Source organism: Lygodium microphyllum, chromosome 3 (genome assembly GCF_053477565.2).
Source record: "Lygodium microphyllum isolate KBCC chromosome 3, Lygodium_microphyllum_v1.1.10, whole genome shotgun sequence".
Classification (NCBI taxonomy): Eukaryota; Viridiplantae; Streptophyta; class Polypodiopsida; order Schizaeales; family Lygodiaceae; genus Lygodium; species Lygodium microphyllum.
The window spans coordinates 126,868,661-126,881,854 of record NC_141137.1 but is presented as its reverse complement, the minus strand read 5'-3'; positions in this window follow the sequence as shown (position 1 = coordinate 126,881,854).

Genomic DNA, 13,194 nt, shown 5'->3' with positions numbered 1-13,194 from the left:
GCGAATTGTATGATAGGTAAATGTTGGTTTCCATTGTTTGGTTAGTCAATTGTGTAAGATCTAAGAAGGTCAAGGATAATACTATTGGATGCTTCGGCATAACAATTGATTTCAGGGTACAAAGTTGAGATAAAGTCCATCTTATGACCTAAATGTTTAAACAATGTTACTAAGAAATGGTTAGAAAATCTACCTTCACAATAAGAAAGTGTTACTTTTGGAAATTTGTAATAAGGGAAGATGGTATTGTTGAGGAGTTTAGCAGCTTGTGGTGTGATCAAGGCCTTTTTATAGGAAACAAAGTAAGCTTGTTGAGTACTTTAGCAACTTTTGGTGAGATCAAGGTCTTTTTATAGGAAACAAAGTAAGCTTGTTTATAGAATCTATACACTATAGTGATATCATATCATATTGTGTGGACATTGTAAAAAGACTAATAATAAAACCATATAGATTGGCTCCTATGGTTCACAATGTACAAGAAAAGGTATAAGTACTCCATAGGATTTACCATGGCAATGTTTAATGTGTTGACAAACAATGTACTTAGGCACAAATTTAGTAATTTCATACTTCATGATTAGCCAATTAAAATATTGCTTACATGTAGCTATAGTAGATTGAGTCCCTATGTGTCCCATGTGAGTTGTTGCATACATTTCATTCATTGCAATGTTTCTAAAAGGATATACCACAATTTTTCTTTGATAATATATGAGTCCATTGACATACATATCATAATTACAAATAGCGGTGTTAGTATTTTTAAATCTATACCATCCATTAGAAAAGTGAGGATTTGATGCATATATATTAATCATGGTATTAAATTTTAAGTACACATGTTCAATTTTATCAAAACCAAGCATATGATATGATGAAACAATGTTGTTAGGTCTATCACTCAATACATCTATAACTATATTAGCATGTCTATGCTATTATTGGATCATTGGATGACAATTTTGAATGAAAGATGCATGTTTGATATGACGGTCAAAGATAAGTAATAGATGTTTAATCACTTCCCGATTGGTTTTGGTAAGAACTTCGGATCCCATAAGAGAATGTTTTCAAATATTTAGAGCATGCACTAATCCAATAGTTCTTTGTTGTAGGTATTGTAGTTTATTTTGAGGATTTAAGTTTCCAGATTTCATGGGGAATAGGGTGATCATTTTATATTAGAAGCATAATTACAAATTCATAATAACCAGATTGTGTTCTTTTTTAACTAGGACAATAGGTGCACCAAATGACAATGACCTAGGATGGATCAAACTAATCATGTGTAAGACAACAATGAAGAAGAGTGGTTAACAGATGTAACCACACTGTACGCAAGCTAATGTGCATGAATACTTGCGGATTGGGGAAGGGCTAAATATGTTATGCGTCCACAATGAACAAGAAAGAGCCCTAGCCAAAACCAAAATAAGATAAGTTTCTTTTCTAAATTGCATAGCTAGCAAGTTGTTTTAATTTTTGTAAAACCTAGTTTTGTTTCAAAGAATTTAGTTACTAAGTTTTTTGATTTCTAAGATCCACAAAGTAATCCTTGGCTAAGGACACCTTGGATTTTGCATGATAATCAAAGATCCATTGTTGTAAATATGATAGAAATGGAGAACTAGGTAAGATTTTAATGCTCTTAGCTCAAGCACATTCACCTATATATGCATTTTGTTGTTTTCTCTAAGGGCTTGTTTATCTTGGGTGTGGCTAATGAGTGGAAACTTGATTTCAGGGCACCAACCAATGAGATAGATTCACCTTGAAATAAAATGTGTGTGGTAGTCAATATGTGGATTGTATTGATGTCTAAAAGGTCCAATATAATGTCAGATGATTGAAGAGGTGTAACTAGAAAGTCTTGCTTTTCTTTGTAATGCCTTGAAATGCAGACTTAACTTTGTATAATGAAGGGCTAATATCTAATTGTACCCTCTTAACCAATGTTTTAAAAATAAAGTCATAAGAACTACCATCATCTTGCAAAATAGTACCTTTAGAGTATTTCATAAACCTTTCATCTTAAGTAAAGCATGAAAAGAGACATGCATACTTGATTTTTGATCATTTGATACATCTTATTGTAGTGAATTCATAGTCCACTCATGTGCATAATCAAGGACCCTCTTAATGTTCTATAGTTAGGTCATGGTGTTTTGGTTGTTGTTGGATGGAAGCTTCACATGGCAATTTGCTCAAAGGTGCCCATGTTGTCCAAAATGCTAGCAAGTACACTTGAATCTTTTAGGCTTGCAATTTGAGGTTTTACCTTATTGCTCCAAGGTTTTGTTTGGATTTGCTTTTGGTTGGAAGTTTGGAGGTCGATTGGGTAGGAAAGGATTAGGGTGATAGGGATTGGTTTCTTTGGGTTTGCACTTATGAGATGTAGAGTTGGGATTGGTTGGATTGTTGACCGTGAAGAATTTCGGTGATAGTTTCAAATTCTTTTTTTGCATCATGGGCATAACAAGTAGTATCCTGAAGAGAAGTCGGTATGAGAGAGTTGTCGGCTGGAAGTCTCTTTGTATCTATGTTGCAGCATGCTCTTAGGAACTTCATTAAGCATGCGCAAAAGAAGAAGATGTTGCCAAAAATCTTTCGATGTAGATAGCTAGGCTATCACATTCTTGTTAATATAAATTGGCCCAATTTCACATTGCATGAAGATGGAATTGAGGTGGACGGAAGGATCCTTTGGGTTTTTGTTGGAATTCATTCCATATTTTCGATCAATTTTGGTACTATGAAAAATGACATTTCACCAAAGTGTTGCTTTTTTTGTCTAATATTGGTAGCACACTTGCTTTTATCTTTTTCTAGAAGAGCTTCTTTTTTGAAGTAGATGTTGAATTGACTCAACCAAGACAAAACAAAATTTCCATCCTTTTTACCATCAAATTTGGAAAATTGAAAAGATTACATTGACTTATTGATCCTTATTAGTATGTTGTGCTTTGAAGAAACCTCGTAGGATGCAAATAATGCAATCATCCTCATCTTGCATAGTTGGATTTTTTCATTCCCACTCTTGAAGAATTGTCCTAACTTTAGCCATATTATGTTAGAGAAGATCTCTTTGTTGTTGTGAAGATACCTTGGGAAGAGGGGGTTCCATGTTGACTTCATCCATATTAGAAGGTCATGATATCTTGCAGTCAATTTCTTTACTATAAAAAGGTGTCAATAGTCATGGTAGATCCCCATGAAAACAATAGTCTTTTGGAGAGCCTTTAGTTCATTGCACAAAAACATACCTTTGAATCTTTTGCATACGAAAAAGTCCTTGAAGAGTAAAAAGATTAATTATCTTGCTTGATTAGTTCTAGCAAATAGACTTATTGTCTTTGAAAAAAAAGGTGCCCTCTTTCTTTGAAAAAAAAAAGGCCACCTAACGAAAAATAGCTTTGGTAAAGCCTTCCTAATCTTTATTTAAAAGCTTAATAAGCTTAGATTTTAAAAAGTTTCTAGCTTAAGGAATCATTGCAGTAGATTGTTGTGCCAAAAACAATCCTGAATAGACGATAGCCATCCATGATTTGTATTGGCCAAGATGGCAGGTTTGGTAGTGGAAAAAGGCGGTTTAGAGGTGGTGCTGCTAGTGGCAAGATAGATTCGTAGTGTTTGATCTTGTTCTCTCTCCTTCTTGAGCTAAACCACCTTTGTTACCAAAACCACTTCTAAAGGTGGTTTTCTTGCAATGTCTTGTGGTTTTCTTGGAGAAGTTAGTCTTGAAGATCTTTAGCTCTTGTTCACACCGTTGGAATTGGGTTGAAATATGCTTGATATAAGGATGTTGATGACTCCAAAGGATGCATGTATAGGTCCTCTTTCTTATGGGCATCCTTCATTTTGTTATTCTCATATTAGCAACTTCAAATGGTATCCTCTCCTCATACCATGATATTCATGAATTCTACATACCTTTTTGCTTCATATAATGAAGCAATCTCATTTTTTTCAAAATGCCCATTTTTTAAACCATTTCAATCCTCTCTTGACAACTTCTCAACATCATCTCTTGGCAATTTCTCTACCATTTCAATACTCTCTTGACAAGTTCTCTACATCATCTCCTTATGCTTTGATGTTAAAAAGTGCACACATCTTTCCAACCGGTACATATGGTTCCACATCAAGATACTATTGAAAAGTAGATATTTGTTGTACCTTCCTCAAATCTCCCCTATTGGTTTTATCCCAAGTAGAAACTACTAGCCTTCCAAAAGACAAAGATTCATATGCAAAAGGGGACACACTTCACACTAAGGATCCTCAGGTTCACAAGGCTTTTTTTTAAACCTATCTATTGGATTTCTCACTTTGCAATTAGGGTTTTTTGACATACGATGTAAGACCTACTCGTAATACCAAATATGATAGAGAGAGGCCTACAATCTCAATCAAGTAAGGTGATAATAGCTCCACCAAGATAACCCTACACAATTATGGAAAGGTCATCCTATTTAACCTCTTAAGATATACCATATAAGTTCTTAGACTTCTTATTGCCAACTCATTGTCACCCTTTTCTCTACACCATACACCATGGTATGTTCATGAAAACGTGGTTACATTGCTCCACAATGCCATTTTTGGAGGTGTGTATGCCATTTTTAGTTGGTGTTTGATGCCATTCTCCTACAAGGAGTACATGAGCTCATTAGAAGTCAACTATTCTCCTCTATCACTATGAAATTTCTTCACCTCTTGCCAAGAGCTTTACCCTTCTCGTATAAAAAATATACATATAATACTATAGCCGTGGACAAGTAGCATGATACATAAAGATCCTCCAAATCTTGCATAGTCACCCTATCACAAACATAATCTCTAATAGACGAGCTTTCACTTGGATTAACATGTTTGTTGTGTTTCATTAAAGCTAGGTTAAGTACATAACCATCCTAGTCTTTTGTATTTCTTTGAACATAAAAAAGACTATGTGGCCACATCAGATGAAGCTTGCCAGTGCCTTTCATGATTGCAATTGTGAGATATATATTCTCACAACGTGTCCATATGCATATTGTGGCAATTGTCAAAGTTGTTTTTATATGTTAACAATGCATTTGTTTAGACAACTAAAGAACACCTTGGGTGCATGTGTGGAAAGTGGGAGGACAGATTTCCCCTTATGGGAGCATCCTATGGAAAATACAATTTAAGGCTATGATATGTGAAGATTGAGGCTACAAATAGCAAGAGCTTCTTGATCTAAGGCACATGGAAGATATTTGAAGCTTCTTAGACTCTCCATTTAATGTCATAAACTAAAAGAGTATTTTTTTCTTCAATTGTGTATGTTGTATTGTTCCCAACTGTCACATTGATAGTCAATAACAAAAAATAAACTCTCCTATTAGCTCCTCCTCTCTCCTTCTCAAATCAAAGAAAAGTGGAGAGATAAATAGTACAATACTCCTTTCATTACTTTTAGAATCTTGTTTTTACTTTTTTAAGTTATCCCCAAGGGATTTGCTTAGATTTGTCATATCTCTTGATTTAAAAGTTGAATTTTAACAACTTATATCTAGTTAGTGATTAGTTGTAGGAGTGTAGTGTTTTTTAATATTATATACTCACTACTATTCTAGATGCAATAAGTGTATGATTAGAAAAAATAATTTTAAGTGTTTGTTTTGGATTAGAAGGACGTTTTTGGCATATTGGTCTTGGTAAAAAAATGCACACTTGCGTAAAATATCATGATTTTTTGAAGTCACATTTTTGGAGATTCTTTAGGATTAGAAAATTATATTTGCCTTTCTCTCTTAGCATCTTTTTCACTTCCCTTTAAGATCTTTTGCATCCTCCTTTCTTATCCTATTATCCAAGTACCTCCATTGAGATCTTCATTCATCACTATATTTTTGGTATCTCCACTAGACTCTCTCTGATTTGTGATCATCATACACACTAGAGAACTTACACATTCAAATAGATATTGAATTTGCTCCCAAGAGGACAGAGCTTTCGATAAACAATGGAACTTCTCCCAACTGGTCTCTCATTCACAATCTCTCTCACTCTCTCCGTCACTCAATCTGTCACTCTTGTGCTCTGACCTTCTCACTTGCATTTTAACCATGGATGATATTATAACTTGCACACGAGTGAGCTTGGCTCTCACTTTGTTTTTATAAAAATGTAAGCATCCCATATTTGTACTTGATTGAAGGTGACAAGTCTAACCATAGGCAAGTTAAGACTTCGTAGGTATGTCCTACCCTTGATGTGTGCTAAGTATATGTGGGTGAATTTGGAAAGAGGGGCTACTGGGGTTCACAAATCTTCTATGATGTGCTCCATTTACTCCTTGAACTCCCTTGGTCATGTCACAATCTTCTATATTGTGCTCTACCTACCTCCTCCAACTCCCTTACTCATTTGTGCATGTGGGAGCTTTCACTCAACCGCCAAGACCCTCGGACCGCTTATTGATTCAAGCGTTCCAAGCCGAGCACTAATGGCTACCTCTCACATAGCCGACGCGCCATCCATATCTACGGGTGTAGTGAGCTTACCTTGATGCTGTTCGAGTTACCTCCTCTCCCGCGCACTCCGGTAGCTCCATGATCCAAGTGCAAGCTTCAAGCAAGCTCCATCCTCAAGCTCCACACTCCAAGCTCCATTGCCCGCGAGCAAGACAAGAGAAGAGAAGAGAAGAGAAGAAGAGAGGAGACGATGGAGAGCTTCTCCTCCCCGGTCCCTCATCCTCACACACTCACTCCCTCACACTCTCACACTCCCTCTCTCAAGCACAAGCTCAAGCAAGCAAGAAGAAGAAGAAGAAGAAGAAGAGGAGAGCTACTTTTGGCCACACACAAGAATGAGCTTCTCATTCACTTTTCAACTTTATATACAAAACCCTAAATCCCTTTTGGGCGGTCATCCCCTTTTCCCCTTTTTACATGGCCGGCCGTAGCCTTGGCCCTTTTTCCCATTGTCTTTCTATCTTCCTATCTTCCTTTCCACCGCCCGTCTACATTTACAAATTGCACGGGTGAGAGCCCGGCGCTCTTTTACAAGATTTCAGGGTGCGCCTTTTTATTTTAAAATGCGTCTTTCCCCTTTTGCCTTTGCCTTGGACTTTTAAGGTTGCCCTTGCACTTTTGGCCTTTTCTCATTTTCTTTCTTCAGCGGGCTACCTTTTTTTCCGCCTTTGCCCTGCATCTTTTCTATTTCTTTTTGCTTTCTTCGTGTTGGGGTTAACATTACCCCCTTCCTAGACGAGTGCCAGTCCCATGGCACTCACCGTCGTAGGTAGCAGGCTGTAGCATGCACTAAAGACGTGGGTGACAAGGACGCCTGTGGGTTCCGTGGAGGAGTGTTGGTGGTGGTGTGGCAGAAGGTCCTGGGGGCCTGTTGGTGGCCCAGGTGGCTGGTGGAAGGTTGTTGCAGGTGGTGGTAGGGCATGCTATGCTGGGGATTGCATGGATGGCCAGCACAAGTGTTGGTTTGTTGGGGATTCTGCGCATGATGATTCCTTGTGGGTTTGTCGGATGGTAAGAGACAAGCATTCAAAGTTGAGTGTTGATGAAGATCGAATGACACGTTCTGTGGAGTCTTCAACACCTGCAATTTGAAAACCTCTCGTGTGGTCTCTCCCTAAGGGGTAGTGCTAGTCTTCTTATCGTGCACAAGACATATTTGATTAGTTTGGGAGACAGGTCGAACTCTAAGCAAGCTGAGAGTATTGCCCTGCACTTGAGGACCCAAACTGTGCATATACTTTGGTGCAGATATTATGTAAGTGCTTGTGCATAGTTAGATATTACGTAGTTAGAAGACCGTGCGCTAGTTTCTCATAACAATGTGTGGATGACGCAAAGTTGTTTGAGAAGAAGTACACGTGAAGGTATACGAGACATCCTTTGCATTGTGACTGCATGATGGAGCATAATTGAATACAGGGACACCGCACTTTCAGTAGCTGGAAACTATTGGACTTGCTTGATGAGTACGGTGTACTTTTCATGGCCAATCGTGCGGTGCATATCACCACTGATTGCAATGGTACTAAGGCAGAGTGCAAAAGAAAATTGTGCAAGTGGGTCAGGGTGACAGGTCTAACCCTAGGCGAGACAAGCTCCCCAGGTATGTCCTTCCGTTGATGTGCCCTGAACAATTGTGGGTGATTGTAGGGGGCTAGGGGACTAGGGACGAAGCCGGTCGACCAAGGTCACCAGACGTACCTAGATCGTGGGTGCTTCTTATTTTTCCATTCATTTCTTTTCATTTTCATTTTTTTTTTTTTTTTGGGCATGAGTACAACCATTACAATATGTTGAGGCTATCAGCCTTTCCATGGGTTGGAAAATATCAAGCTTCGAAGGCTTCGAAATGAATAGTACCATGATGATGGTGCCCTAGCCTCGTTGTAGAGAAGCAGTTGGCGAAAATGGGAGATACACTTGAGATATTGCAACCCTCCTTGCGGCACTTGCGATGTGGGTACAATTGAGGTGACGATTGCCGTGAGCCAACTATAGAGCTTGTCCCAGAAAGGGGGCGTGGCCCAGGAATGTTTTGTGGGCCATGCAATGTGGGCGATTGGCAAGGGTGCTTTCCGGCAGCGTGGCTTTGCCGCAGCTCGTTGTGGGGTTGTGGGTGTTGCGGTGATTGGATATGAACATTTTCGCACAAGGCCGTGTATTATCCTGCATCCACTTGTCGCTTCATGAGAGCATATGCATTGTGTATGCTGCAACGATAATAAATCAGTGCAATGCAAGGAGACATCACTTATTTGAATTCTATGGTGTTGACCAGACATTTATCACCTGCGCTTGGTTAGCTTTTTCTTTTGCTAAAGGCGTAGCATATATTAAATGCAAATATGATAAGTTGATACAAGTCAGGATCATGTCAACACTTAACAAGTCGGGAACACTCAACCATTTAAAACAAAAAGTTCTGGCCAGTTATCATTTGATAAGCCCCTTATGCATTATGGGCTACTCAATTTGTACGAGGCGGGGCGAGTCTGGATGGTCGGGTGATTGGGGCTCTGCTGGTGTGGGACTCTCGCGGGGGTAAGCAGGGAACATGTCGGCCGAGACATGAATGGTGTAATCCCTGCCCGCTACCGTCTCCAGAATATCTTTAAATAATTCATTAAATTCTTCTCTTTCCCGAGCTGCCCTTTCTGCCTTTGAGCGTCTGGGGCCCGAGCGGGAGCTGGGAGTGTGTACCACTAGTGCTGCCACCTGTTGTGTGTTTTGAGTCTCGACTTTCTTAACTCGAGGATTCTTCGGCCTTCGTCCTGGGTAGTGTCGCTTAGGGCCTCGCTTCTTGGCATACCTTTTGATGGTGGGCACATAGCGCTCCGGTGGAGGGGCGCGTGCCACATGCTCCCGTCTTTTGTGAAGAGCGTCTTTGCATGCTAGCTCTCCATGATTCTCCATGCGTTCCGCCACAAAGGGAAGCCTGCAAGATGCAATCCAAGGGTCAGACCTGGATGTAGGATACAACTGTTTGCATGGAAGGGATTTTAATGCGGTTTATCAAGCGCATGTGACAAGAAGGGGAGGGGTGAGGCATGCAGTGTTTTGTCGTAACGGAATGGCCCCCATGATGATGTTCGTTTTGCCTCCAGCCATTAGCCAATATTGGCTTATGCTAAGTTGTGTGGACTGGTTGTCATGGAGTGGGATAGGGCATATCCTCGGAAGGATAGACCAACAAGGGAAGAAGGTGTATAGAGAGGGGTTGCACCCTGTCTACACCATCAGTGTTGTTGGTCAAGGCTTCCTATGGCGGCAACGTGGGTTGCATGCCCTTCACTTGGAGGTGGGAGCGGTCACACGGCTTTTAAATGTGTGATGAGAAGAGGACTTGAGGAGGTTAGCCTGTTAGAACCAACTCTTCTCCCTGCGCTTGACTATCATTACTTGTGTGTGTTGATATTGTTTATACAAGGTGACACAAAACTCAGTGTTTATTTATATACATATCTATGAATCCATGTCACATCACAAGGATAAGAACCAAGTGTAGAACTCGGGGTTGTACCGGAGCATGGCACACGCATCTAGTATTCGTGGCAGCTGACTTAATACTGATAGATATTTTGCCACGTCGAGTAGCATGGAACCCTGACCGAGTCTACTAGCAATATGTAACTCCTCTTCGGTGAGAACCTTATCAATCAAAGGGCCCTGTAGCCTAGTCCTAGCTAAGTCCGTACCCCGAATGTCAGTGAGTACTCGAAGGGAAGTTGGTGCCACATAGGTTGGGTCCCTTTGGGATCGCCATTTGGCCAATCTCTCTTCTGAGACCGTCATGATCTGAACCCCTAGTTCGGCCATTACGACACGGCTTTCGCATCAACGCCGCTCAAATTGACTCTGGCCTGCTCTGACAGTCGCTTTAGTAGCTCTAGGTCTACGAGATTCGGTCGGCAGAGCACTTCATTGAACGTGACGGTTAAGCGTAGTTCATCAGCCTCCTCGTCAGGGATGAGTCGCATCTGTTGATGCAGGATCCTGTCATAGTGCCCATTAAGATGTTCTTGTTCTTCCCATGATAGAGGAAAGGTCAAGTACTCTCCGAGCTGCTCCTTGGGGATCGTGCCCACATCCGCAAGGACGTAGACACGTGCGACTACTTTGAGCTTAGCCTCCAACTCAGTTAAGCATTCTGCGACATTTCTATGTTCAGCGAGGGCTTGCTCGGTTGCTATTTCATGCACCGTTCTAAGAGTTTCCTTAGGCTTCAGCATGGCTGGGGGCTCAGGCCTAGATGAGCAAGATTGGTCAACGCTAGGATTCCTTGTGCCCTTGGGGTTCTCATGTTTCTCCTGAGGTTTTGTTGTTATTTCGTCATGGTTCTTCTCGGATGTGACTGGTATAGATTTGTCACCCTGTTGTGACAGCGTTGTATCCACTCTTGATTGATCAATGTGAGTTCTATTGTCAGTGGATAGAGTGTTGCAAGCAACTGTTGATGGCAACTGTTGCTTTGGTTTCTCAGAATACACAGATGTGTCTGAGATTTCACCGCTATTAGGAGAGGCATCAGTGGGTTCATTGGTGGATGTACTCGATGCTTTATTCATCTGCTCTCCAGCGCCCTTCGTCTCAATGTTCTTGGGGTCCACAACCACCTGCATCTGTTGCTGTTTTCTCTGCTTTCTCCTCTTTTTCTTGGTCAATGAAGGTGCCTCTCTCAATGACTCAGGACCCTGGGCTATATCGACCGTCGATGTGCTTGGTCGGGCCTCAGCATTTCCCTTCTCTAGTGTGTCCTTACGGGACATAGCCGTGGTTTGCTGAATAGCCTTGCCCGGTTGTGAGGGCACAACTGTCGCTTTTTTCGGAGAGTCTAGCTTTTCAACCAACTCCCTTGCGTTTGACTCCTCCGTCCTAGGATTTAGGCACTTTGAAAGCATTGGAGTCGTTGAGGGATTTGGTTGCGATACCTCCTTCACAGGTAAACTACTAAGGGCACGTTTCACAAGGGGCATTGGCACGGCCAAGGGCTGTGACTACTGTGATCCCTGATTGGAAGTAGTAGCAACTTGTTCAGTGGGCTGGCTACCCTTGGTGGATTGCGGTGTCAAGTCCCTAGGGCGATCAGAAGTGGCTGTGTCTTTCGTTGGCCTTTGAGCACTCATTTGTGGAGATCGTGATCTAGCCGCATTAGGTGGCTCAGGCATATCCTTGGGTCGAGAGGTACAGATGGCATCATGTCCTGCCTCTTTGACGGTTGGAAGCTTAGATGGAGGTAGAGATTGGAATTGAGCAGTCGCCCTTGACAACTGCCGTGGTGCTTCCTGTGTCTGTTTGGGAGAAGAGGGCGTAGGAGATCTAGGACTCTTGGGTGGACGTGGCACTAGCTGAATGATTTTCTCCAGGCTATTAGATGATTGTGCCATTTGCTTTGTTGAGCGATCAGCCTTGCCTTGAGCAATGTTGTGCCCATGATGCTTGTTCTCCCCTTGGGGAGTCAAAGGCTCATTGGGCACTAATGGCTTTTGTGCACGCTCAATGGTTACATATGACATCTGCTTATTAAGCATGCGAGGTTGAGGCTCTTTCTCTTGAACACTCATGTCTGGTTTCTTACCTCGAGACCTAGAGTTTCTCTTAAATTTCCTCCTGTGCTTCGTTGCTTTTGATGCACTCTGGCCTTCAGTCGACCAGGGAGGTTTGGCAAGGGGTTTTGGCACCCAAATCCATCGGTTGCCTGCATAATACCCTTGAGCCCGAAGCAACGCTTTGGATATCCACCGCGGCGTTGTGCTAGCTCTCCATCGATGCCTTCGCCTATAAGGCTTGGGCTTTTTTCGTGGTCTTCTACGATTTTTGTGAGTCCAAACCCTGTCCTTGGCCTTGTCTCTTGACCTTCTTGTTTTCGGCATGGCCTCACTCACTGGTTCTCGTTGTTCAACCTGTGCTTGCATCAGCTCTTCCAACAACTCCTTGCCCTCGTTTGTAGGCGTGACTATTATGTCAGAATGCTCCTTCCCCTTCCTTCGAGGTTTGATGAGGTCACCCTTGCTAAAGGTTGTGACTATCCTCACACCTGGTAGCACCAGGTGTATCCTCTGTGCTACATAGTCGGCCTCACACTTGGTCGCCCTTTTGAAGGGTCTTGCTAGGAGGGTTTCTTTCCTGGAGCTAGCACTATTTGGAGGAACATGAAATAGGATAGGCAAGCTTTCAGTTTCAATAGTTGCTAGGATTTTGCACTTCCCCATGAGTGCTTGTGGGTGTCCCCCATAAGGGCTAAGAGTTGCACTAGTCGGTGTGAGCTCCGGTTGGCCCAGTAGGGTCCATGATTCATAGGTCAAGATATTGAAATCTGCTCCTTCATCAATCAGAGCATCGATAGTATGCTCTCTTTTCGCGGTGAGTTTGACCCTAAGATAAGCAGGTGGCACTATGTCCTCATCTTCCGGGTCCTGGCTTGTAAATTTAAGCCTTCTGACCGATGCCCTTGAGTTCTCGACTGCACGACCAGATGTGGATTCTCCACTGCTGTCTTGGATCGTCAGTGCAGTGCTATTCAAGGTACATCTCTCGTTAAGAGTGTTATGTCTAGTCATCTTTGCATTCTTAGCTTGCTGAAGTTGCATTTCGCTCTGACTAGACATGGTATGAACACAATGTCTTTGTGTTCTAGTGATGTGGCATTTTTGCCCTTGATGGCTAGATTGGCCCATTGAGATTCTAGGGT